Source organism: Rana temporaria, chromosome 5, assembly GCF_905171775.1.
Source record: "Rana temporaria chromosome 5, aRanTem1.1, whole genome shotgun sequence".
Lineage (NCBI taxonomy): Eukaryota > Metazoa > Chordata > Amphibia > Anura > Ranidae > Rana > Rana temporaria.
The window spans coordinates 139,567,191-139,592,248 of record NC_053493.1 but is presented as its reverse complement, the minus strand read 5'-3'; the positions used below and the strand labels follow the sequence as shown (position 1 = coordinate 139,592,248).

Here is a 25,058-nt window from a genome sequence, read left to right as displayed (position 1 = left end):
GGCAATCCTATCAGCATGTCTTCTGGACTGGGACACCTGACTGGAAGAAGAAACCTCAGATGTGTCCAAGGGCTCATGCACACAGGACCTTTTTACAGCTGCTGTTGGTTTCTTTTTTTAACTGCCTCTAAAAGCCCCTCCAAAGTTAGCCTATGTGTCCATTCACACACAAACGTTCAGAGGTGTTTGGAAGCGTTTAGGGACGGTAAAAAAAAAAAAGAGGTCAGCTGTGTGTCCAGAAGCAGTAAAAACAAAAAATGGCAAAAAAAACATTGAAACGTGTGAAGCCACATTTGACGTTTCTATATTATAGTGTTTTTAATTAAAAAAAAAGCAGGAATTTGCTAATGTAAAAAAGTGGCTAAATGCGTTTTAGTGCTTCTGTAGCGCTGGCGTTTTGAAAGCATCCTGTGTGCATGAGCCCTAAGCATGGTCACGTGGCTTAGCTTGCTGTTGCAAGCATTAACATGGAGACTGGGCAGGTTATTGTGCTATATGATGTATAGAGCGCTACACAGGCAGCATGGCTCAGGGCATTACAGACACTATTTTGTTTTTTGTATGAACTTTCCTTTTAATATAGAGAATGAATAAATATTGTAAAGCTGGATATATTCTTTTTTTGTTTGTATGTCACCTCCATGTTTGTAGAGGGAAAACAGGAAGGGACAGATCCTTTGTAGTAACACAGAGCTCAGTCTGAGTCTAGAAAACTCGAAGCGCGGGAGGGAAGGCAGGAAGTCGGTCACGTGTTAGTGTAACTGTAATGACGTTCAAACAAGACCCGGAGGAGGTCAGGGAACGACGCTAGGAATGCCGTGACGTCAACACACATTGACTACTCGCTTACAAGACAACGCTAGAGCAAGTGCGGCGTATTACACCCTCCCCCTCACGTTACACTCGGCGCCATTTTGGTGAAGCCACCTCAACGGAGCCCTGGTGACGGATGCTCTCCCCCTTTCATTGCTGCAGTGTGAGTAGCGTAGAACGTCTATGAATAGCGCTGTATACCGTGTTCCCATTTGTACTATGGTTTTGAAAGTTCTAAGCGTGTTGGCGCACAGAGCTCGGTCCTACGTCATGCCAAGCAACGCAAACTGAAGCGCTGCACAAACACGACAGTCAGCAGGGAGAGGGCGTGACGCAGAGAATTGGAGGGCGCTCCTCAATGGCTGGACACTGCCTTGCGTACTTCCTACGGCAATGTGTGTATGTGTTTTTTTTTTTTGTTGAATAAAACTTTATTGAGAGGTTGCAAGCGCACCTTAAATTACAGAGTGTCCGCCACCACCGCCTTCCTGCATTCTCCGCCCTGGTGTTTGTCTGCTCTCTTCCTCTCTCGCACACCGCTGGTTGGTTGAAGGGGGCGGCGGTGGCAACAACAACGGCACAGCGAGGTCACACCCGGAAGGAAGCGGAGAGAAGACCGAGGAGGGAAGGAAGTGCGAGCCCGTGTCTGACCGCCGCATACAGCTTGGTAAGCCCCCCATCCTCCTCAGCGCCCTGTGTATGTGCGAGTGTCCGCGCTGGTCATTAATGGACGGCCTATGGCCTCCCATAGGGATGGAGATAGGACGGCTCTTGTGTAGTATGAATAATTCACCGGGTGTTACATTGTACAGGCACGCCTACAACTTCCATCTCTCACTGGGGGCCTCATCTACTACACAGGACCGGCTTTTATTATCACATATTCCCTCTGGAGCCTAGACTAGGTTTACACCCTGTGTGTGGAAAGGCACGCTTTCCTAATATGCACACATATGCCCTTTAGCAGATTTGTGGTGGTACCATTTAGTAATGGCACTCCCATGAATCTGTTAGCGTGTGCGCCTGTGCAAATGGTTCCGCAAAACCATGTGGTTCAGTAAAAAAAAAATGGGGTTTAGGTATTTTTTGCATTTTTAGTGTGTAGGACAGAGCATTGAAATGAATGGGCAGCCCTGCCCGGGAACACGTGTGCGCGCGCCGCCACACTTTTATGGTGTATTTCAAATGAAAATGGCCAGATCTGGGTACAGGCGGTCCTGAGTTACCTATATATGACTCATACTTACAAATGGAGGGAGAAAACAGGAAGTGAAAAGAAATCTACCCCTAGGAAGGAAAATTCTCTCCTGTAAGGGCTCGTTCAGGCCCCTTTCACGCGGTGGCGATAAAGCGCCGCTATTTTTTAGCGGCACTTTACCGTCGGAATTGCGGCAATATTTGGCGGCTTAGGGTGCTAGCGGCCGAAAAAGGGTTAATACCGCTGGCAATGTGCCTCTGTAGAGGCGCATTGCCAGCGGTATAGCCGCGCTTTCCCATTGCTTTCAATGGGAAGGAGTGGTAAACTTTTTGAGCGGTCCTGCTAGTGCACCACTCAAGTGTGAAAGCCCTCGGGGCTTTCGCACTGGAGACACAGCAGCTGCTGTTTCGGGTCGGTTTGCAGGTGCTATTTTTAGCACAATAGTGCCTGCAAACAATCGCTTCAAAATAAGGCTTCGGACGCACTTTGTTAAAGCTCTCTGAACGCCAGGCAAAGCCCCGTCACTAAATAAAATTGTTAGCTTACAGTCCTGTTTACACCTTGCTTTTGCTTCAAAAACTATACCCCATGTTGCTTCAGTGGTGCTTCAAAGTGTCTTCAAAGCCTCCATAGAAGTCTATGGCAAAGCTTGCTTGAAGCCCCACAGAAGCACCAAGCAAAAGCAAGGTGTAAACAGGACTGTAAGCTAACCATTTTATTTAGTGACATGGGCGCTGACTTGCGTTCAGAGAGCTTTAACAAAGCGTGTCCGAAGCCTTGTTTTGAAGCAAGTGTAAGCTAGCCCTAACAGTTATGGGGGGGAAAAGGTGTCTTTACTGAAGCTTTATCACTAATCCTTGTTTCCACGACAACCTACAATTTTCAAAATGTTATTGTCACAGGGACAGAAAGTGAGGTGAAATCTTCTGAACGGGGGCACATACAGCAAAACAAACATTACAGGAGTGTTAACAATTTTATATGTTATCCAAAAATATTTTTTGCCTGGAGTTAAAAAAATATTCACCAATGATCATAGTTTCCACATTAATAACTGTACTACCAAAATGTGTGTGTGTGTGTGTGTTGTAAGTTGCCTCCAGCATTAAGGAATGAGAGATTTATGCTATGAGAAATGAGAATGGGCGCTATCTCTGGCTCCCACCCGTAAACATGTAGACCAAGTTAAGAAAAATTAGCTGCACACCAACAGGTTTATTGAAAGACTGCCACCCGGACTAAAACAAACAGGCCAAGGGGTGAAACAATATATGTTTGGGGGTTCTTACTTCTAAGTAAAGGAGATGGAAGCAGGCAGGGGAAGCTCCATTAGCAATGCTGGTTGTCTTGTCATACCAACGGCCACCACAAGAGGGCGCCAGATTCCAGAAGGAACCATAGGACTGCAGAAGGCCGCAGAGCTGTGGCCTCAATTACTGGCCGGCACGGCCCGATGCGAGGGGTGAGCACGGAGACAGGGTACCCCAGCTATGCTGCGCCAGGTCGCTAATTCTAGTCGCAATTGCGACCTGGCACCAGGGGTTTGTCGAGCCCTAGGCTAGCACATATGATTTTCTATACACAGTGGAAAATATAGCAACCTTTTAGTATCCGTTTTGTACCTGTCTGCAGGAGAAATCAACTTAAATTTTTCTATCAATATAGATGCCCCTATAGAATATACTGCCTACTATATTGGCTACGCTTCAAGTAATTTTATGTATATTTAAAACGAGTCTCCTGCAGGCCAATAATACACAGAGAAAATTGTTTCATTGTAGTGAACATAGCTTGTCTCTTTACTGGGTCACTAAGCCCCCTAATATTCCAAGATACTAATACTTGCGTTTAAATTTGACATAATACTACATGATCACATTTTTGAGTCCTACCCCCTGGAGTAAATAATTATTGTTAATAAAAAAAATAAGTCATATCTGTTATTCCTTTTCATAATATCAAACTAATATCTTTTAAGATTCTCTGTGATTAGATAGTTAAAAAGAACACAAACCATCTGATGAGTGCATTTGAAAAATCTATATAAAGATAAAATGGCAATATCCATAAAAAAAAAAGAGCGAAGGAGGGAGGGGGGGGGGAAATGGACAAAAAATTGTATAAACTTGTGCAAATCCAATATTCATCCCTGGGAAGCTAACCCCCACCCCCCAATGGCCTCCTTCCAAAGGGTTCCATATAAAAAAAAAAAGCATCACAGTGCACACCTATTACTATATTTTTTTCCATTATTTAAAATAACTCCTCCATGTCAGTTGCAGATCAAACAGAAGCAGCTTCCTTGGCTGTAAAGGATAGGAGGGTTTAATTCCGCTTTAAGGCTGTCAGTAGATCAGCCTCTACAAACTCAAGGAGCTAACACTCTAAGGACACGCATGCAAATTTTAGTCAGGGTCCTAATAACCTACCAGCATGTAATTGGAGTGTAGGAGGAAACTCTGGTACCCAGAGAGAACACTTAAAGCAAAACTAAACTCGTCAATTTTAATTATGAATGCTAACTCACATTTGCTTGTGCTCTCAACTGAACTGTCAAGCCATCAAATGGCTGGTATCATAACTGATCACGTGTATCACCATGGCAACTACAGATCAAACAGAAGCTAAGATGGCAACTTGCTGTATCCCACAAAAGTGAGTACATGCCTCACGTTTTTGTAAATATTTTATTCTATTTTTTCATGTGACAACACTGAAGAAATGACACTTTGCTACAATGTAAAGTAGTGAGTGTACAGCTTGTATAACAGTGTATTTGCTGTCCCCTCAAAATAACTAAACACACAGCCATTAGTTTCTAAACCACTGGCAACACAAGTGAGTACACCCCTAAGTCAAATTATCAAAATTGGGCCCAAAGTGTCAATATTTTGTGTGGCCACCATTATTTTCCAGCACTGCTTTAACCCTCTTGGGCATGAAGTTCACCAGAGCTTTACAGGTTGCCACTAGAATCCTCTTCCACTCCTCCATGATGACATTACGGAGCTGTTGGATGTATCACCTTCCGTTTTGAAGATGCCCAACAGATGTTCAATAGGGTTTGAGTCTGGAGGCATGCTTGGCCAGTCCATCACTTTTTACCCTCAGCTTGTTTAGTAAGGCAGTGGTCATCTTTGAGTTGTTTGGGGTCGTTATGTTGGCATACTGCCCTGTGGCCCAGTCTCCGAAGGGAGTAGGGGTGCAACGGATCGTGCCCGATCCTAACAGGTCGACCTGTTTGGATCGGCACAGTATGCGCTCCACGGAACGCACGGTCGCCGCGGCCTTAGGAAAGACCGCGGCTTCGGCCTAGGTCCGGAGCGGTCGGCCATCTTGGTACACTCGGTGGCGGTGCGCGCATCACCCCTCCCTCTGCTCGTGGATCTTTTCTATTCTGCAAGAGCGCGCTGACTCTGCATGCAACCTGAGTACAGTGAGACGGACCGAGTACATCAGTACAGTGAGTAGGCTAATGGCTATTACAGTGGGAAAAATGGCAATTACAGTGTTACTGTTTTACTAGTGTGGGGGCAATGTCGGCTATGGCTATTAATAACCATAGCCAACATTGCCCCCACACTAGTAAAACAGTAACACTGTAATTGCCATTTTCCCCACTGTAATGGTCCCAAAAAATGTGTCAAAATTGTCTGATGTCCGCCATAATGTCACGGTCACGAAAAAAATCACTGATCACCGCCATTGGTAGTAAAAAAAAAAAAAAATATTAGTAAAAAGACAAAACTTTTGTTTGTCTTTTGTGTTTATTTTTTATTTTTTTACTGATCCGAAAATGATCGATCCGTGACTCCTGATCCGAGGATCGATCAGATCCGTGAGTTTTTTGATCCGTTGCACCCCTAGAAGGGAGGGGATAATGCTCTGCTTCAGTATGTCACAGTACATGTTGGCATTCAAGGTTCCCTCAAAGTGTAGCTCCCCAGTGCCGGCAGCACTCATGCAGCCCCAGACCATGACACTCCCACCACCGTTGTCTTTGTACTCTTCTACTGATTGCCGCCACATACGTTATTTTGGTCTCATCAGACCACAGGACACGGTTCTAATAATCCATGTCCTTAGTCTGCTTTTCCTCAGCAAACTGTTTGAGGGCTTTCTTGTGCATCATCTTTAGAAGAGGCTTCCTTCTGGGATGACAGCCATGCAGACCAATTTGATACAGTGTATGGCGTATGGTCTGAGCACTGAGGGGCTGACCACCCACCCCTTCAACCTCGGCAGCACTCATACATCCATTTCCTAAAGACAACCTCTGGATATGTCGCTAAGCATGTGCACTCAACTTCTTTGGTCGACCATGGTGAGGCCTGTTCTGTGTGGCACCTGTCCTGTTAAGCCGCTGTATGGCATTGGCCACCATGCTGAAGCTCAGTTTCATCAGGGTCCTGGTAATCTTCTTATAGCCTAGGCCATCTTTATGTAGAGCAACAATATTTTTATTACATTTTTGTCCGTTTCTCAGAGAGTTCTTTGCCATGAGGTGCCATGTTGAACTTCCAGTGAGCAGTATGAGAGCCTTGACACACACGCTCCTCATTCACACCTGAGACCTTGAAACACCTTGTTTTGAGGGGACAGCAAATTTGCACTGTTATACAAGCTGTACACTCGTTACTTTGTAGCAAAGCATTTTTTCAGTGTTGTCATATGAAAAGATAATAAAATATTTACAAATATTGGAGGGGTGTACTCACTTTTGTGAGATACTGTAGCTGTAAAGCATAGGAGGATTAAGTTCCACTTTAAGTGTATGGGGCGCCACCACACCCACATGTATTGCACTCCGTTTTTAGCAGGAGGGTGTGGCATTTACATGGTAAAACAGATGAGGCGAAGGAAATGGTGTTTGCCTGTCAACTGCCCTCGCAAAAGCAATCGGCCATGGGTGGCTTTTCAGAGGGGTGGCATAGAGCTGCAAAATGGATTTTTTTTTTGGGCTTAGAATAAAGATCACAATTATCGCGGCGTAGCATCTTTCACATTCTACAATAAAAAGGGCTAACTTTACTGTTTTAGTGTGGGGGGGGGGGGGGCTTTATTTAAAGTGTATTTTTTCCCAAAAAATTGCATTTGAAAGACCGCTGCGCAAATGCAGTACAGCCGCCATGTTAAAAATACTGATTTTATATTTTAAACAAGTGTCAAATAGGCTTGGTCTTGAAGTGGTTGGTTAAACGCTGCACAGAACAAACCTCCCATAGTTAGTTCAGATCCGTCCCCTGCAGCATTTTCCTGTAAGCACAGGACCAACATAAAGATGTGATCTAGGGGGCGTGTCCATGACAGTCCGGCCACACAGGAAGTGGATTGAGTGACGTAGCAGTTGTTTAACCTGGAAAAGGACAGACAAATGTTTGTCTGCAGGTGACAGTGTTGTAGTGAAGGTAACTATTACACTGAAAGCTTTAAAATGTATTTCATTTTAAAATTTGTGAAATGCTATTATAAATACAGTCTACCTGAAGATGAGATTTTTGTTCATTTTGGTAAGGAATGGTTACAGCAGGGTTGTCCAACCTTTTGACCTTCCTGGGCCACTATGGCAAAAGAGGAGTGGTCTTGGGCCACACATAAATTATACTAACAATAAGTATAGCTGATGAGCAGAAAAAGTCGGGTAGATCACAAGTTAATGATTACAGATAATGTACCTATCGGAGTTAATGTTATACAACTTCATTTTCTTACTAAAGTAAAAGAGGGCAACATAACTGATTTGATTAGAATGTATCATTATCTGGTTCGATGGATGTAGTAGCAATTCTCAATGAATTTTCAAGGTGCTAATCAGATATTGGTTCTATTTTTACCCTTCATTCTTTGAAAAAAATTGCTCACAAAGCTAGATGCTGTGAAAAACTGATGACCTGATTAAGGCGCGATTATGAAGAGTGGGGTCTTCTTTGGGAAGATAAAACTTATAAGTCCAGTAAATGGTACAAAGGTCCAGTAAAGAGACCCAGCCAAATTTTTCTTAGGCAGCATGTGTTTGCTCGATAAGTGTAAACACATTTTTACAGATGCAGCCAGACACCCCTACATTTCCACACAGCTCCTCCTGTTCCATAGAAGTTTAAGGACAGCAGAAAATCGGGCTTATACACTGCGCTGCTGTGAGAACAAGCGGTGGAGGCTGGCGGGCCACATGACAAGGCTTGGCAGGCCGGATTCAGCCTGCTGGCCTTGTGTTTGCTACCCCTGGTCTAGGGTGTCTGGGGGATGTGTTTTGTAGGCCTTCACGGAGGTTGGCAAGGCAAGATTGCCAATGATTGGGTCCACAACGTAGTGGCTCTTGGCTACAAGGTGAATATTTTGATCTTTCCCCCTCCAAGCAGATGTTTTCTTTGAATCCACATACGTTTTGCTCTTCTGCAAGCACTCCTATCTTGAGTGATCGTTCCGGTTCCATGAAACAAATCTTTGTGGTTTCTACTTAAACATGTGATGTTTTTTTAATCTGGGATTTCAAAGGACTCATCAGTTTCTACAAGTGGAGAAGTTATGGATGGAATTAGTGCAGTTAGTGGGGACCTCTTTCTAATAGAGGTAGACCGATATGGGTTTTTCTCTGGCCGATGCCGATATTTAGAAATCTGGGCGGCCGATGGCCGATATATAATGCCGATTTTTTGCGGCCGATATTTTAGGCAGATTTTTATTTTTTATTGGTGGCACTGGCTCGTAGCACTGGATGGCACTAATTGGCACTGGAAGGAAGATGGCACTAGCAGAAGGCACTTATTGGCACTGGCAGGTTGCACTGGATGGCACTGAAAGATGGTACTAGCAGGTGGCACTGATTGGCAGATGGCACTGGTTGATGGCACTGGCAGGTGGCAATAGTTAGCACTGGTTGGCATTGGCAGGTGGCACTTATGGCTTTAGTTGGCACTGGATCGCACTGGCAGGTGGCACTGGATGGAAGGTGGCACTTACTGGCACTGGATGGTGCCACTGGTATTGGCACTGGCAGGTGGCATTGTTGGATGGCACTGGATGGAAGGTGGCACTAATTGGCACTGGTATTGGCATTGGCGGATGGCACTGGATGGAAGGAGGCACTAATTGGCACTGGCAGGTGGCATTGGCACTGATGGAAGGTGGCACTAATTGGCAGGTGGCATTGGCGGATGGCACTGGATGGTGGCGCTGGTATTGTTACTGGCAGATGGCAAGTGGCACTGGCAGGTGGCACTGGTGCAAAAAAATTGTCACCCCCCCCTCAGTACAGACCCCCCTCTCCCTCCAGTATAGACACCCCCCCTGCCCCCCGTAGTACAGACACCAGAGCGGTGTGTCCCACGAGCGCCGGCCCCACCTCCTCTGTGGGCGTTAACAGAGGAGGGACACCACGCTGGGTGTACCAAGATGGCCGCGGCTCCGGAGCTAGGCCGAAGCCGCGGTCTTTCCTGATGCTGTGACCGAATCCGCGGATTGCCGTCACGGTCACAGCATCAGGAAAGGCCGCGGCTCCGGCCTAGCTCCGGAGCCGTGGCATCGCTAGCGGGAATTGTAAAATATCGGCCCGATTTGGATAAAAATCGGCCGATGCCGATTTCTCAAACGGCCATATATCGGCCTGCCGATATCGGTCGACCTCTACTTTCTAACAAGGAGTTTTCCTTGCATCAGTGGCTATCAGATGCTTACCTACACCTTTTTGAACTTTCACCTCGCCAAAGGTTTCTGCAGTGAAGGACTACCAATTCTGTTTGTGCCTGTTAGTTTGGCGGGTCCACAGTTTCCACCTAGGGTCTTCATCTGTGGGATAACCAACTTCTAAGCAGCAATCTGCTTCACTGCTAGAGACCATTTGTGCGTCACATGGTGCACATTTTGGAGAGGTTCAAATGTGCTCTGAATTGACAAAACTCTGGCTTAGTCCTAACCCACTGGTTAGAATATTTTACGTCTGTCCAGAAGAGTGTCCTTTTGTCCAGTTTTCACTACAGACCCTTAGTGCCATGAAACAGGCAGATGCAGTTGAATCCCTAGGGCCCCTTTCACACTTCTACGACTTCAAAGTCGTGCGATTTTTGCCGCGGTTTTGGATCAGTACAACTTCGACTTTGCCACAACTTTGGCATTAACCAATGAAAACATACATGGTGTGAGGCAGTTCCTTTTCCTGTCACCGCAGTTGTCATTGCTGCTGCAGCAGTGAATGAGGAAGAAGAAGAGAAGCGGAGAAGACGTCGATATTGGATACATCCCATCATTGTCAATTTTGGGTCCTCTAATGAAGAGTGGGAAGGATGTCCCTTACATTGGTGGTCAGTGGGAAGGATGTCCCTTACATTGGTGGTCAGTGGGAAGGATGTCCCTTACATTGGTGGTCAGTGGGAAGGATGTCCCTTACATTGGTGGTCAGTGGGAAGGATGTCCCTTACATTGGTGGTCAGTGGGAAGGATGTCCCTTACATTGGTGGTCAGTGGGAAGGATGTCCCTTACATTGGTGGTCAGTGGGAAGGATGTCCCTTACATTGGTGGTCAGTGGGAAGGATGTCCCTTACATTGGTGGTCAGTGGGAAGGATGTCCCTTACATTGGTGGTCAGTGGGAAGGATGTCCCTTACATTGGTGGTCAGTGGGAAGGATGTCCCTTACATTGTCTTGCATAAATTTTGCGCAAACCAATCAAACGCTTATTGCGTTATTTTTCGTAAAAAAAAAAATGTAGAAGAATACGTATCGGCCTAAACTGAGGAAATTATTTATTTTTTATATATTTTTGGGGGATATTTATTATAGCAAAAAGTAAAAAATATTCATCGCTCTATTTTTGTTTATATCGCAAAAACTAAAAACCGCAGAGGTGATCAAATACCAAGCTCTATTTGTGGGGGAAAAAAGGACGCCAATTTTGTTTGCGAGCCTCTGTATTAGGGCTGCGGATGACGGAGGCACGGTAACTGACCACGGTGTCAGGGCTCAGCAGCCATGATAAACTGTGGTGAGTTTACAGGGGGTAGGGCAGTATCAGACAGGTTTTATAGGTGATAGAAGGGGCCAAATTACACAAGGGCGCAAGCACTGTGCTGTTCATGTTTAAAGGAACAGGATCCTTTAGTAAAGGGGTAAAAAAAAGCATTAATTTCAAAATCGTCCAATGTTTAAAATCCCTTGCCAGACTGAGGCATCCACAATTTTTTTTTTGATCATGGCATGATGACCACACACATGTCAATGGCAGAAAACGTCACTACATTCCTGAGCTGTTAATGAAAGAGGTTCTACTTATATACTCCCTAAGAAGAAGGGTAGTATTGGCATCTAATCTGAAACCCTAGATTCTGATCGCAAAATGGTCACACTATGTCACTTTTGTATGTGTAATTCAGGATTTGTCTGTATTTGTAGGCAATTCTAATGTTTTAAGGTCTAGTGTTCAAATTAAGATATAGTAAAGTATGTTGGGGGGGGCATTTATTTGAAATCGGTGGTACATGAACCAAAAAAGGAAGATATTAATGTTTTTAAATTGGTAGATAAGCTTATCGATCATGGTGAATGGATTGACAACCTAACCTATCCAGGTTTAAATTAACGTGGGTAATGTTTCATTTTAATGAATCTGGCTCTAGTCCATAAATCCTAGAAAAGTCTTTATCTTAAAGCCGTAATTAACTATTTGATAAAGTTTAGGCCAGTTTGACTTTCACATGCTCATAATAGAATATACATTTTCCGTTTTCTCTGGAGAAAAGGGAATGAGTGTCTTTATACATGGCTTGCTAACATGATTGTAGAAGGTACCTTCAAAGCCGTGACTATGAGAATTTGGCAGACATTTCATCTGGTTTTCAATGAGACCTCTGCAGGTTTCTCTTACCCAACATTTTTTTCCTTGCATGGCTCAGTGGAGTTTCCATCCCAATTTTTTTTTTCCATTATTGTGTTCATTAGACCTAAAAAAGTAAAAAAATAAAAAATTTTTTTTTTTTACTCATCTGGAAATGCCTGTTGCTATGTGGTCCCACAAAATCTGCCTTTGAAATCACCTAGGATTCTGACATCTCCCTCTAATGCTCCTGGGAAATGTGTGTCATTTCCCAGGAAGCAGTGCGCTGTCCAATTATCACTCCCCATCCAAGACTTCCAGAAAGCAAGTGCTTGTAGGCTTCACAATGCCCACAAGCAAAATGACAACGGTGTGGACATCTTTTTTGAATATCTATGCGGATCGGCGGTGGATTGTAAAATAGTAAGTGACCGGATTTATATTATAAAAACGCAGGATGAAAGGACATACATTTAAAAAATGCCAATTGTGTTTGGAACTCCGCTTTAACAAAACAAGAGGCATTGGTTATAACAATGGAAGGGGTGAATCAAGCACTAGTGTTAAAATTTTCAGTTGCATTGGAAAATCTATTTCGACCAGTAGTATAATGTCCTATTTTATAGTGTAGTCTGATGTTGTTGTAAAATAGACATGGGTCTTGGCAATGTGCAAGTTATCTGACTTTGAAGTAGGATAATGTGTTTATGGTCTCTCCAAGTGGGCATCTGTCACAACATACAGTATCTGATTCTGGACATGGGAGACGGCCTCACTGCAACAGGTGGCCCCACCTCACATACTACTGTTTCCAGGACTACTTATTCTGTGCCTTCTGCAAATGCAATCAACATGTTGTTCTCTTCCCCTAGAATGTATTTAATCATTTGAGTCCTCCCCAGCTTTGCTTTATGTGGTTGAGTCCCCCTGCCTTGCAAGCTGGGGTTCCTACTACAGTCTCACAAGACTTTATGGCCCAATTGTCCCTGATTCCTTGCTGACTTTGACCACAGAGACTACAAGCGCTTCCCAGATTCTATAGCAGATCTGCCCATGGCCTTGGCTTCTTAGCCGTAAGTCTGACTGTATCTAATTCTGAGTGGCTCCAGTCTTTACCTGATGAGCTTATTTTTAAGGAGTTGCAGACTTCTACTTTTAATCCATATTAACTCCTTAGAGCTGGCACCTGCCAGCCCTTTAAGGGGCTTTAGTATTCTGGGGTGGGGCTTATGGTCATGTGACTGCCGTGTTTGGCTGTCACAGCAGTCACATGATTGGAAAGCTCCGGTTCGTAAGCAGCCTATGGGAGCTTTCCATTAGCTGGTAACTGTGTTGGGAGGCTGCATATTTGCGTGTGCTTGGCACAGAGGTTGAGAATTTTAGTTCTTAATGATGCGGTGTGCAGCACATAAGAACTGTGGGATCAGGCTGCTGTTTTTTCAGTCTCTGGTCTTTTTAAAAATCTTATTTCAGTCCTCTATTGGGTTTGTAAACCCCCCAACATGCCTTTGTCACCCCCTCCCCCTCCACTTAAGGTTCTTGCTAGACCTGTACCTGTTTGGAAAGCATTTTGTGGTGCAATATCACTGTGGTTCTTGGTGGCCCACCTCAGTAAGGAGACCCCTAATGTTATGGTGGTAGAGGATGTTCCTGCGTTTTCCTTTATTGAAAAGCATAAGTTGTTGAAACCCTGTTTAGAACTTTGTTATTCTGGTGGGTTCTGTCCTTTGCCCTGTTCTGGCTGTGACTTTACTTTTATTAAACCATGGCAGAATGATCAGATTTCCTTTAGGAAATCCTCTCTATTGCAGCCATGAATTCTTCCTTTTTTTAGTGTGTGTGTGTGTGCGTGAAATAGATTTACACTTGGCCTTGATGGCCATTTGGAAGCATCTTGCCTTGTCTCCTGCTTTGGTCTTGTCGCTGGTTGTATGCTTAGGGTTGTTGTCCTGCTGGAAGGGGAACCTCCGCTCAAAAAATAAAATAAAACTTTAAGGGCTTCTTTCTTTCGCACCAATTTGGTCCCTAATTGGCTGCCTGCAGCCTTTAATTATTGCATGAGTGAGTGATGGCTAGCTCAGATTGAAGAAATAAAAGGCAACCAATCGGTCTCCAGGTATGAATAACAGAGGCGGAGACCTTAATAATTCCATGCAGCAGAGCGGCCAGCCTATAACCCTGATGTACAATCCAGTAAAGAGACATCCCAAAATATGACCGCCCAAAAACCTCAGGTCGCCTCACAGGTATAATTGTGCAGCAGCAATATAGCTAGGGGTCGACATATATATAACATTTTTCAGGGCTGATACTGGTTTTAATTTATTTAATTAATTTTTTTTCAGCTGTCTTTCAGGCCAATATCAGGTGTTGATCTTCTTCTTCTTTTTTTTTTTTTTTTTTTACACTTTTATAGCTATCACAAGGAATGTAAACATCCCTTGTGACGAGAACTCTTTTATGAAAGGATCTGGGGTCTGTAAGACACCAAACCCCTCCTCCTGTACTTCAAAGTATTCAAAACGTCAAGATCGGCAATTTTGAATACTTTCTATTTTTTTTTTTAAACTAGTGCCTTTAGGATGCCAGTAATCTAGAAGCAATGTCATGGTCACGTCCCCTCCCGCTGCTTGTAATAACAGCTGAGTGGCTGCTGAGCCGCATTGGTTATTACAAGAAAGCTGACCATCCGCTCAAAGAACAGTACTGGGGTAATGCCTGCAGCTGCAGGCATCGCTCCAGGACAACCCCCTTGAAGCAAGATCGGTAAGTTTGTGACTGATGTATCTGCCTGGGAGGCTATGATAAATGCGGCTCTCCCTTTTATATAAAATTACGTATTCAAATAGGGGATAGCATTAAAAAATTTGACGGTGTGATCTCCTTTGCCTGATGCTCCCATTAAGTAATTGTAGGCTATCTGGTTTGTGGTATTGGACGTGAGTTCTATTTTCCCATTACTGCCCCTCCCCTTATTTCTCCCATTCTCCTTTCGCAAATTAATTTTGTGTTGTACTTGGGCATTGGTGAGACTCTCCTCTAATGTACAAGGTTCCGTGTGTGTGTGTGTGTGTGTGTGTGTGTGTGTGTGTGTGTGTCTTTTTTTCCCCCCTCTACTTCGTACACCATGGGACACAGAGCCTTAAATCATTACATAATGGGTTGTATGGTCACCAGAGGTGATTGGACACTGGCACAACCAATCAGACAGTTCCCCTCCATATAACCCATCCCATCAGGGAAGTACCTCAGTTTTTTCACCAGTGTCTAAGGTGTTGGACGCGTGGAGGATGTGCTTAGGAAAGCTCTGCAAAAGAGACCCTCTGGGGGTAAAAGGAGCTATGCTTTTGGATCCATCGAAGACGCTAGGTAATTGCGCTGAAACTGGATGGGATCCGGGCCTTATGCAAGAGGCGTCGCCTGTAAAGTCTCTCTATTGAGGACTGGGCTCTAGGGTCCAGCACTTTCGCTACATAACGCTAAAAGTCCTGGTAAGAGTGTTTTACAAGGCCCAGGGGAGAGGTCTCCTTTAAATAGGAACCCATATCCCTGGAGGTTGTCACACAAAGCCTGCCGAGATGGGTGAAGATTGGTGCTGACTAAAATTTTTCAGCAGAAAAACCTGCAGCAGGGATAAAGGTAAGAGAAAGAGGATCCTAAGATTAATCTCAAGGACCTTTTTCAATTTTGAGTAGGGCGTCTTCTTGTTTTTGGCCACTAGAGGGAGTAAAGAGCGGAGTTTGTACTCGACATACTCTATAGCAGGGATAAGCAATTAGCGGACCTCCAGCTGTTGCCAAACTACAAGTCCCATCATGCCTCTGCCTCTGGGTGTCATGCTTTATGCTGTCAGTCTTGCTATGCCTCATGGGACTTGTAGTTTGGCAACAGCTGGAGGTCCGCTAATTGCATATCCCTGCTCTATACAGTGTCAGATCCGCAGGACAAGCACACTTCCTCTGCTGCAGAGCGATGCATAAGATGGCCACCGCTTCTCTCCTCAAACGCTGGGTAAGGACCCAGCACAGTTCGTATAAGCAGGGGGAGGCTCCCCCATGTCCCGGGACAGCCGCCATTATTGCCATAGGTCACACACGCATTGTGGAGGGGGATTGCGAGCGGGCACGCCGATTTGAAAGATGGCGCTCAGACAAGAGCCATAAAGCAATCTCGGAGGCCGGCAGCTCGTTCTTTGGGACATAGCAGCATTCAGGGGGCACGTAAGCTCTATGTGGTTGGTGGGGCACTACCAAAGAGAGACACCTACTCTATGGCATGAAACTGTGTTACTTGCTGTAGATTGCTAAACTGAGCACAGTAGTATATGCATTGTGGTACCTCGCTTGGTAATATGTCTTCCCTTAGAAAGAATTCAGGGACTAAGAATGACAAAGCACCGCCGCTTGAGACGGGGCTCTAGCCATGCCTGCTCGGTACCTTACTCCTTTAAATTTTGATATACCTATACAGGAAGAGCCATTGCCACTATCGGGAGTAACCATTTCTCCAGTGGCACCTGGGCCTGCATATGTCACTGAGGACACTTACCGCAGCCATGGAAAAATTAGAAGGAAAGATCACTACGCTAATCGCAATATCCTCGCAAAAGGACAAAAAGCGAAGCAGATCTCCTTCGGTGGTTTTAGATTCCCTTTCAGAAAAATCTGAAGAGAAGGATGAGGTAACACCTACAGAGGAAGGAAATACGGTGTTGGACGGATCAGGGATTTCAGAGGAACCCTTTTTTGCTTCCCAGATGCTAAGGTCACAGGTGCAATGTTTTGCTGAAAAATCTGATGCGGTTCAAAAACGCATCCAATTTGCATAAATGTGAACCGAGCCTTAAGTTTAAAGCAGAGCAGCAAATTATTAAACCAGCAGCTATGTATACCACAGCTGTAGGCTTTTAATAATTTGACACTTTCCTGTCCTGGAATCCAGCAAAATCGGCACCCACAGCTCAGTTGTCGGCTGCTGCCGCCGACATTGCCGGTAAGGGTGCCCGGCAGTGTAGCCTTTCGGCTTCACGTCAGGAACCCTACTGTGCATGGGCGAGAGCCGCTCCTCTCTCCTACTGACCCGGAGGAGGAGGAGGGAACCCCCCATGTTGACGTCACGGGCCATGGCTTGGACATGTAGCCTGTGCCTCCCTCCCCCCGCAAGGTGACAATTGTGGCACTGGAGGGGGGAGGAATCCAATGAGCTGAAGTTCCACTTTTGGGTGACATAAACAGTTGGTGTGTGTGTGTGTGTGTGTGTGTGTGTCTGTTTATTGATTTTTTTTATTGTTTTTTATTTAGCACCCCCCCCTTTTTTTTTTCTCTCCAAGTGGTGACCTGGCCAGTAACACACCCTTCTATATTGGTCTCCCCCCCCCCCCCCCCTCCACTCTGGATGAAGGAAGGAGCACGGGGGCACCTTTTGGACAGTGGCAGGGATGGGCAGTAGTAAATGTACTAGCAGATTTAAATCTACCAACGAAGCCAAACTCCAGCTTGCGCTTTATAATCGGTTGCAGCGAGCAGGTTGGGTTTTTTTTTTCTCCTTTTTTGGGATAAAGGTTTTATAAATGCTTATCATTGTAGGCACGCCTGTCTGTTTTAAATGGTTTGCCTTATTACTGTAAACTGATGCATCTAGAGGAGAGCTTGTTTTTTTGAAAAACGAACTTACTGGCTAAATCACCTGGTGAAAATGAAAGCGAGCCTAAAAACAAATGCAGCCATCACATCCTAAGAATTGGTGAGCTGCAACTTAATAAATGTTTGATTTGGGGCTTACTACTGCTTTCGATGTTCTGTTGGATGTTTTGAATGAAGAAAAAAAGCAACACAGATGTTTTAAGACAGAAATGCTTAGTAGAGAAGAGGTGGTCTTTAATTGCATCACAGCTGGAAGAGTGACACCTACAGCAATCCCATAAATATGCACAGGACATATAAACCCTGCAAGGGAGAGGAATGCATAGATTACTGTGGGTAGCCAGTGGCATGATCACATTTCGCACAGTAGTGTGTGGAATGGGTGTAATGGCATATCTCCAATGTCGTCAGAATCAGGAAAGCAGGCTTATTAAGGTAAATGGTCACAACATTTTTAGAGAAGGAAATAGTATTTTTTAAGCAGATGAAAAACTATGCAGAAACACCCTTAATATTGTGTTGTTTCTTAGCTAGTTAAAGTTAAACATGCCAAGTTAGAGCTATTTAGATAGAGGAAGTGCATTTGACCCAGTCCACATCACCTTTTTGCCAGTCTTTCCTATTTATTTCTGTGTAGTTCTTCTTTCCTAATGGTAGATTATAAGCATGTAGTGCTATTTGTAAGGGTGCTTTCACACAGAGGCATCAGCGGTAAAGCGCTGCTATTTTTAGCAGCGCTTTACCGTTGTATTTGAGGTTTTCGGCCGCTAGCGGGATGCTTTTAACCCCTGCCGGTTCCGCGGCACTGCCTTTTTTTTTTTTTTTTTAACGTCCTGCCATCGCATAACCTCAGTGTGAAGCCCCTGGGCTTTCACACTGACTGCAGGGGAGCTGTTTTTCAGACGATTTACACGCGCTATTTTTAGCCCAAAAGAGCATGAAAAATGCCTGTGTGACAGGGGTCTAAATGACTGAAACCATATGAGACATGGTAAAAGCGGCAAGGGAGAGGCATACCAGGGCTCATGTAGTTGCATACATTAAAACCTTGGATTGCAAGCATAATTCGTTCCGGAAACCACATGTTATCCAAAGCACTTGTATATCAAAGCAAATTTCCTCATAAGAAATAATGGAAACTCCTGATTTAGTTCCAGAACCATTTATTCTTGGGTCCCTCAGTTTATAGTCCATATAAAAAAATTATAGCAATTTGATAGGTTGTGTAACCATAAAATGTCCATTTAAAAATGGCAGTCTTCACAAGGGCATTTGAAGCAAAATCTAGCAGGAGCTACAGAGTATGAAAGAGAAGAGAGGCGCCTCTAAATGTAGCAATATGGTTACATTTAATAAAAGTACAACATTTAGCAACTCACGTGGTTGATTAAAACAGGCACATCTAAGTATGCAGGCATCTGGGGTAAAGCTGTCCACATGGACCATCCTCCACACTGCCAGCTCTCAGCGCTGTCTATTTGCAATCGTGACCAAGAAGACTATCCTGCAGTAGAGCGATCTGAAAGTGAGGCTTGAGGAGGGCAGCGTGGAAAGGATGACTTTGATGGCGGTGTGGACGATGATCTATGTGGACAGCTTCCCCCGGAATCCTGCATACTTGGATGTGCTTGTTTTAATAAACCACATGAGTTGCTAAATGTTTTACCTTCATTAAATGTAACCATATTGCTACACTTGGGGCCCCTTTCACATGATTGGACAGTCTATCCGTTTTTTATCCATCCGTCAATGGACGACAATACATTCCTATGGGCAAATGGATGACCATCTATTAACCTCCGCTTCTGAACATACAAGGCGAGATCCGTGAAAACTGATATTAACCACTTAACCCCCGGACCATATTGCTGGTCAAAGACCAGAGCACTTTTTGCGATTCGGCACTGCGTCGCTTTAACTGACAATTGCGCGGTCGTGGGACATGGCTCCGAAACAAAATTGACGTCCTTTTTTCCCCCCACAAATAGAGCTTTCTTTTGATGGTATTTGATCACCTCTGCGGTTTTTAGTTTTTGAGCTATAAACAAAAATAGAGCGTCAATTTTGAAAAAAAATATTTTTTACTTTACCATAATAAATATCCCCCACAAATATAAACTTTTTTTTTTTTTTTTTTTGGTACTGCGACATTATGGCGGACACTTCTGACACATTTTTGGGACCATTGGCATTTTTATAGCGATCAGTGCTATAAAAATGCATTGGATTACTATAAAAATGCCACCAAGGAAGGGGTTAAGTATGTTCCCTGGGTGTGTTCTAACTGTAGGGGGGGTGGGTGGCCTCACTAGCGGAAATGACAGATCGCTGTTCATACATTGTATGAACAGACGGTCAGGCTTTTCTCCCCCTGACACGCACAGCTCCCGGTCCTCGCTCTGTAACGAGCAATCGGGGGTGCCCGTAGAACTGCGGCGGCAGGTCGGGAAGTAGTAAATGGACAATGTCCGATCAGTTAAGATCCGTTTTGAAGACTTTTTATTTAATTTTTTGTTTATATGTGAACGCAACCTATGACCCAGGCAGTAGTTGGACAATAGGATGTACGTAGGAAGTATATCCCCCCCCCCCCCCCCAAAGAAACATGGCCAGAGATGTTTCCCAGTAGCAACTAATAAACCTGGTGCATGAAAGGCCAGGCTTGTGGGACTCAACATGTTGGGACCACAGTGACAAAGTGGCAAAATTGTTGGAATCCATCGCACTTCACAGAGTGCACACAAGGACAAGATACTCACTGAAAACTACAATGCTTTCTGGGTAATGTCGTCAAAGCCACAGAAACTGCTGTAAACGGATGAAAACTGGTAACTTAACGAATGTAAACCGATGTTGATGCAACATAAGACGGATGGAAATTAACGAAACTTGCTACGGGTGATGCAACAAATAAGAACTGAAAAGTTTGTAACGAGGCTAAACTGACGGTACCTGTGTCAATGAGGCCTTGAAGGCACCTCCTTTTTTTTTTTTTTTTTTTATACTCGGTTGTGACTTGACACTACTTGTATCTCAAGACAAGTCAAAGTTTATGAAAAAATGTAGCTCGTCTTGCAAAATGCTCTCAAACCAAGGGCTTCCTGTACTTATTTTTTTTTTTTAATGTAGCCAGGAAGTAAATGTGTGTGGGAGAGATTCTGCATTACGTCTCCTCTTTGACATTTCAATGGATTGTTTTATTCTGTTAAAAGCTTCATCTCCCTCTCGTGCAGCATGATGTGAGGGGCTGTTTAAGGACACAGAGCTATGTCTATGCTATAGAAAGATGGTGTGATCCAGGCGGTCTTTTAAGGACACTGTGCCATGTCTATACTAGACAAAGATGGTGTCATGTGTCAGGGTTTATACCATTTGGAGACACCGCTCTGCTTTAAATGGAGCGAGTGATCACGCAAGTTTTAGAATCGGGTCATTATTTTTGTGTTGTAGTTTTTAGTATACAATCTAACTTTCCATTCACTGACTAAATATTTTGTTTTATATTTTTGTATAGAAATATACAGTAAGTCATTGCTATATTTGGGATTTATTTATAAAGCAATTTTTTTTCACATTAAAAGTAGAATTGATTCACCTGTTAAACAGATTTGAAAATGGTCACGTAAGTTGGCCACCACACATTTCACATTTGCTGTAGCGTATGCACCCTGCATAAACCCCCAAATATTTTGGAGGAAAGAAGTGGAACCTGCCTGTGGTTTTGTTTTTGTGGTTTTTTTTTTCAGTCTTGCCCCCATCATCTGAGCTGTTCTGGCTGGGGGTTAATCGGCGTGCTCACCCCCTCCCTTGGGGCTACATCCCTGCAGGGAGATGCTCTGCTTGCGCTAACGATCGCCACGATACCTCACGTGTGGTTTGAACACCGTTTTTCATATGCAGGGGTGACTTCTTGGCTGAACGGGGTGCTTGGTTATATATATATATATATATATATATATATATATATATATATATATATATATATATATATATATATATATATATATATATATATATATATATATATACACATATACATATACATACACATACACATACACATACACATACACATACACATACACATACACACACACACACACACACACACACACACACATACACATACACATACACACACACACACACACACACACACACACACACATATACACACACACACACACACGTGTGTACACGTATTCGGCCCCCTTGAACTTTGCGACCTTTTGCCACATTTCGGGCTTCAAACATAAAGATATAAAACTGTAATTTTTTTTTTTTTGAAGAATCAACAAGTGGGACACAAATCATGAAGTGGAACGAAATTTATTGGATATTTCAAACTTTTTTTTTAACAAATAAACTGAAAAATTGGGCGTGCAAAATTATTCGGCCCCTTTACTTTCAGTGCAGCAAACTCTCTCCAGAAGTTCAGTGAGGATCTCTGAATGATCCAATGTTGACATAAATGACTAATGATGATAAATAGAATCCACCTGTGTGTAATCAAGTCTCCGTATAAATGCACCTGCACTGTGATAGTCTCAGAGGTCCGTTTAAAGCGCAGAGCATCATAAAGAACAAGGAACACACCAGGCAGGTCCGAGATACTGTTGTGGAGAAGTTTAAAGCCGGATTTGGATACAAAAAGATTTCCCAAGCTTTAAACATCCCAAGGAGCACTGTGCAAGCGATAATATTGAAATGGAAGGAGTATCAGACCAGTGCAAATCTACGAAGACCTGGCCGTCCCTCTAAACTTTCAGCTCATACAAGGAGAAGACTGATCAGAGATGCAGCCAAGAGGCCCATGATCACTCTGGATGAACTGCAGAGATAGACAGCTGAGGTGGGAAACTCTGTCCATAGGACAACAATCGGTCAAACTGCACAAATCTGGCCTTTATGGAAGAGTGGCAAGAAGAAAGCCATTTCTTAAAGATATCCATAAAAAGTGTTGTTTAACCACTTAAGCCCCGGACCTTTAGGCAGCTAAATGCCCAGGCCAGGTTTTGCGATTCGGCACTGCGTCGCTTTAACAGACAATTGCGCGGTCGTGCGACGTGGCTCCCAAGCAAAATTGGCGTCCTTTTTTCCCCACAAATAGAGATTTCTTTTGGTGGTATTTGATCACCTCTGCGGTTTTTATTTTTTGCGCTATAAACAAAAATAGAGCGACAATTTTGAAAAAAATGCAATATTTTTTACTTTTTGCTATAATAAATATCCCCCAAAAACATATATATATATATAAAAAAAAATTCCCTCAGTTTAGGCCGATACGTATTCTTCTACCTATTTTTGGTAAAAAAATCGCAATAAGCATTTATCGATTGGTTTGCGCAAAATTTATAGCGTTTGCAAAATAGGGGATAGTTTTATTGCATTTTTATTAATTATTTTTTTACTACTGTTGGCGGTTTTTTTTTTTTTTTTTTTTTTTTCCGTGACTGCGACATTATGGCGGACAATTTTGACACATTTTTGGGACTATTGCCATTTTCACAGCAAAAAATGCATTTAAATTGCATTGTTTATTGTGAAAATGACAGTTGCAGTTTGGGAGTTAACCACAGGGGGCGCTGTAGGAGTTAGGGTTCACCTAGTGTGTGTTTACAACTGTAGGGGGGGTGTGGCTGTAGGACTGATGTCATCGATCGAGTCTCCCTTATAAAAAGGATCACTCGATCGATGCAGCCGCCACAGTGAAGCACGGGGAAGCCGTGTTTACATACAGCTCTTCCCGTTCTTCAGCTCCGGGGAGCGATCGCGACGGAGCGGCTATAAACGAATAGCCGCGCCGTCGTCCCGGATCGCTCCCCGAGGGAATCCGCCCACCGCACGCAGCGGAGGGTGTCCCGATCGGACCCCCCACCTGCTAGAAGGCAAGGACGTGTGTATATACGTCCTTCTGCCTGTACGTGCCATTTTGTGGACGTAAATAGTCGTGCGGCAGGCGTTACGGGGTTAAAGTTTGCCACAAGCCACCTGGGAGACACACCAAACATGTGGAAGAAGGTGCTCTGGTCAGATGAAACCAAAATCAAACTTTTTGGCAACAATGCAAAACGTTATGTTTGGCGTAAAAGCAACACAGCTCATCACCCTGAACACACCATCCCCCCTGTCAAACATGGTGGTGGCAGCATCATGGTTTGGGCCTGCTTTTCTTCAGCAGGGACAGGGAAGATTATTAAAATTGATGGGAAGATGGATGGAGCCAAATACAGGACCATTCTGGAAGAAAACCTGATGGAGTCTGCAAAAGACCTGAGACTGGGATGGAGATGTGTCTTCCAACAAGACAATGATCCAAAACATAAAGCAAAATCTACAATGGAATGGTTCACAAATAAACATATCCAGGTGTTAGAATGGCCAAGTCAAAGTCCAGACCTGAATCCAATCGAGAATCTGTGGAAATAACTGAAAACTGCTGTTCACAAACGCTCTCCATCCAACCTCACTGAGCTTGAGCGGTTTTGCAAGGAGGCATGGGCAAAAATTCTCTCGATGTGCAAAACTGATGGACATACCCCAAGCGACTTACAGCTGTAATCGCAGCAAAAGGTGGCGCTACAAAGTATTAACTTAAGGGGGCTGAAAAATTTTGCACGCCCAATTTTTCAGTTTTTTTATTTGTTAAAAGTTTGAAATATCCAATACATTTCGTTCCACTTCATGATTGTGTCCCACTTGTTGATTCTTCAAAAAAAATTAGTTTTATATCTATGTTTGAAGCCTGAAATGTGGCAAAAGGTCGCAAAGTTCAAGGGGGCCGAATACTTTCGCAAGGCACTGTGTGTGTTAAACAGGGCTCGACAAATCCCGGTCGCCATGGCGACCAAAAATGGCCTCCTGGCGACTTGGCTTGGAAGGTGGGCAAATTTTTTTTTTTTTTTGAAGTCCTCAGCTCTTCCTTGTGTGAGCTGGCGCCATCTGGTGGTGACCGTTGGTATTACAAGCAGGGCTGTGGAGTCGGAGTGTCGGAGTCGGGGGAAATTTTGGGTACCTGGAGTCGGCAAACAATGCACCGACTCTGACTCCTACTAAATTTAGATTGGAATAAAAAAAAAAAAAGCAAGTTTAAATGTCCCAATTAACAAAAAGTTATAATTAATGACTTCTCTACTGTAAGAATAAAGACCAATGCATGCAGTGCCTCACGTAACCGCAAAACGAACACGTTAAGTGACCGTGAAGAAGCATGCTTTTCATGTGCTTCACTATATGGCACGCAACGCACAATTAGGAGCTGCAATACTTATACTTTCCATAGTGTTGTGTTCTGCTTTTACAGGGAACGCATGTTAGAGAACCAGTAAGTGTCCAAAGAAAAAAATTCCAACAGGAGTTTTATAAAGCACTAAAAGAAGTTGAAAAGTATGATCGCTCATCAAAACTTACTGTTGAAGAAGCCATCCTTGTTTATCCAGAGATCGTTAGTGATGTGGCCAGAATAGTTACTGCAATGCCACCCACCCAAGTCGGTGTCGAAAGATTATTTTCAGCCCTAAAAATAATAAAGTCTGACTTAAGAGCCTCTATGAAAGAGGATCTGGCAGAGGCAATTCTCTTCCTTAGAACTCTACATTGA

At 43.9% G+C, this 25,058-nt stretch overlaps 1 protein-coding gene across 2 annotated transcripts in view; it reads left to right on the top strand.

Annotated features, from left to right (window-relative positions):
- Window positions 1-931: 931 nt before the first annotated feature.
- The window catches only part of KBTBD2 (kelch repeat and BTB domain containing 2), a 39,409-nt gene continuing 15,282 nt past the window's right edge, over window positions 932-25,058 (top strand). Inside the window, exon 1 of one of the 2 annotated variants that reach the window (XM_040353171.1) lies at window positions 932-976. The gene's annotated coding sequence lies outside the window, so the exon portion shown is untranslated. Of the gene's footprint in view, window positions 977-1,033; window positions 1,481-25,058 lie in introns of those variants that run through there. The other variant, XM_040353170.1, reaches the window with a different exon arrangement.